This window comes from Corvus brachyrhynchos, unplaced genomic scaffold (genome assembly GCF_000691975.1).
Source record: "Corvus brachyrhynchos isolate BGI_N302 unplaced genomic scaffold, ASM69197v1 scaffold434, whole genome shotgun sequence".
Taxonomy (NCBI): Eukaryota; Metazoa; Chordata; class Aves; order Passeriformes; family Corvidae; genus Corvus; species Corvus brachyrhynchos.
In genome coordinates, this window is record NW_008238372.1 from 1,139,589 (window position 1) to 1,142,161 (window position 2,573).

Genomic DNA, 2,573 nt, shown 5'->3' on the forward strand with positions numbered 1-2,573 from the left:
GCCCTGAGCCCTCCCTGCAGCCAGGGACAGCCAGGGCTGAGGGCCCCTCTCAGCTGGGGCTCCTCTCGAGGCTGAGCAGCCCCGGCTCCCTCAGCCTGTGCTGGGCACGGAGCTGCTCCAGGCCCTTCCTCAGCTGCGCAGCCTCCGCCGGCCCCGCTCCAGGAGCTCCCTGGCCCTGCTGGGCTGAGGAGCCAGAGCTGGGCACGGCACCCCAGAGGTGCCCCCAGGGCTGGGCACAGGGGCAGGATAACCCTGCCCTGCTGGGAATGCTCTTCCCACTGCACCCCAGGATGCCACTGGCCTTCCTGTCCCCCAGGACACTCTGCTGGTTTGGAGACAGCTCACTGTCCCTCAGGACTCCCACATCCTTCCCCAGCAGGTCACCCCCAGCCTGTGCTGCTGCTTGGGGTTGTTCCCTCCCCAGGACCTGACTTTGCCCTGGTTGAATTTCAGACAGTTCTTCTCTGCCCATCTCTCCAACCTGCCAAGGTCCCTCTGAAAGGCTTCACAGCCTTCAGGGGAGGGTATTTTTTTGTTTCCTGCATGGCTCAAACATCTCTTGCGCTTTTGTCAGCTCACAAATGCAGAGGTTCACCAACACACTGGGAATCTGTTGAAGTAATCCAGAACTTTGACTAAAAGTTCTAACAGTATTTTGTCAGCTGTGGATCAGAACTCACATCCATTATATCCATTACACATCATTTTATGAAGCTTTCTCACTTCTGAAGTAGCAAATCCCTGGTAATTCAATTGACATCCTTGAAGGCAATAGCTCCTTAATCACTAAGTACCAATTCAATGAGCAAAAAGGAAAGAAGAACCTTTTTGGAAATTTCAGCTCAGGCAAATCTATCTTGGGATATCTTCAATTACTTTTCAAACTACATGAAAACGGTTTCATGTTTGAAACATTATTAAGTGGGAATAATAGAATTTAATTTTATGGAGTGTCTTTCCTGCTCGTGACATCTCCAAACACTTTTCAGTAATGAATTTGACACAGGTTCTGGGGCGATGGTGTGTAGGCAAATGCAGCTCTCATTATGTGCTGTTCATTCCTGCAATAGCCTACACCCAGCTCTCAAAAGCAGGGCTTGTTTTAGGTGGGGAGGGATTGTTGGAAGGAGCTGGAGCTCTTCCTTTGGAAAAACGCCGTAGGACCTTCCATTTCTATCTGCACACGTATCCAACGAAGGAAAAAAAATAGCTTAATAGCCCATCTTTAGGGCTTTAAACAACGAGATACTCTGTGTTACTGCATTATTTTACTATTACTAGAATTCAGGCTTTATGCAAGGCCTGCCTAAGCTTGTGGGAGTTGCTTTTCCTGTCTCCCTGGCCCAAAATAAGAAATAATGGATATCTTGTTTATTTTTCCTATCCTGTCTTGCCTGTCCCAAGAAAAGAGGTTGGTCCCAGCTGCTTTTTTTTTTCTGGTTTTCCAGAATTAAGTGTTGGGCCATGGCCTATAAAGACTATTTTTGTGCAGGACGCAGCACTAGTTGATCTCCAGCAAACTGGCTTCATCCTCAGCCTTAAAGCTGAGCACTAATCTGCACTCCCTTGCAGTGATCCCAGCACTTGAATGGCTGAGAATGTATTTTATAGGAATATTCTTCTCGTGGCACAAGAGGTGATTTCAATTTGCATCAGCTGGAATGAGCTTAAAATACAATATTTGAATAGATGGAGTGAGCAGAGTTCAAGGAGGGAGTGCCTTAGCTGGGTTCACTGGAGTTATGGAGCAGCAGGGGTGACTTGGGCTCATTAATGTGTTCAGACCTCATAAAACACTCTCAGGAGCTCTAAGTTGTCTTACATGGAGGAAATTTGCATTAGCAGCAGGAGGAACTGAATTTATTTCCCTGGGTTCTAGAATCGAGGGGTTTTTTTTACATTTCTCATAATTCTTAGTGAACTTACTCATCATTCACACTTGGTCTGTGAAATATGTATGGAAAAATCTCTGTTTTTTTCCAGGCAGAAAAATCAAGCAGCAGTTCTAGAGGAGCTTGTCAGGTCCCCTCAGACTCCAGGGACAAAGCTCGCAGAATTGTGGGTTCAACCCCTTGCAAATGCAGTGTCATTCTCCAAGGAGGAGGAACAAATATTCACATATTAAACAGTGGGGATGGTGTGTGGTGGTTCTGAGTGTGGGAAATCCTTTGAGGAGCAGAATCAGCAGATAAATGTTACTGACTGCTGTGCAGTAAATAGGAACAGTTTTTAATGCACTTGTATCTAGCAGATCATAAATAAATAAAATACAATTTTGACAAGATAAGGAGAAAAAAATTGAGCATTTGCAGGAGAGAGAATATTCATATCTATGAAAAGATAAAACTCATAGAGACAGACTTTATGGGTTTGACATTTGAAGTAAGATCTAAGCTGTAGCAAGTCTCAGGTTTTTGGTTTTACTGAACCTGAAGAACTTCACAATTTTAGACTATAAAAATCTATTGCAGAGAACATGAAACTGAAAACTTATTTAAAAGATCCTGCTTTTGGCAGAAAAACCTCAGAACTGCAGGAATTTGAGTATCCTTAACTTACAGTGGTGACAGTGG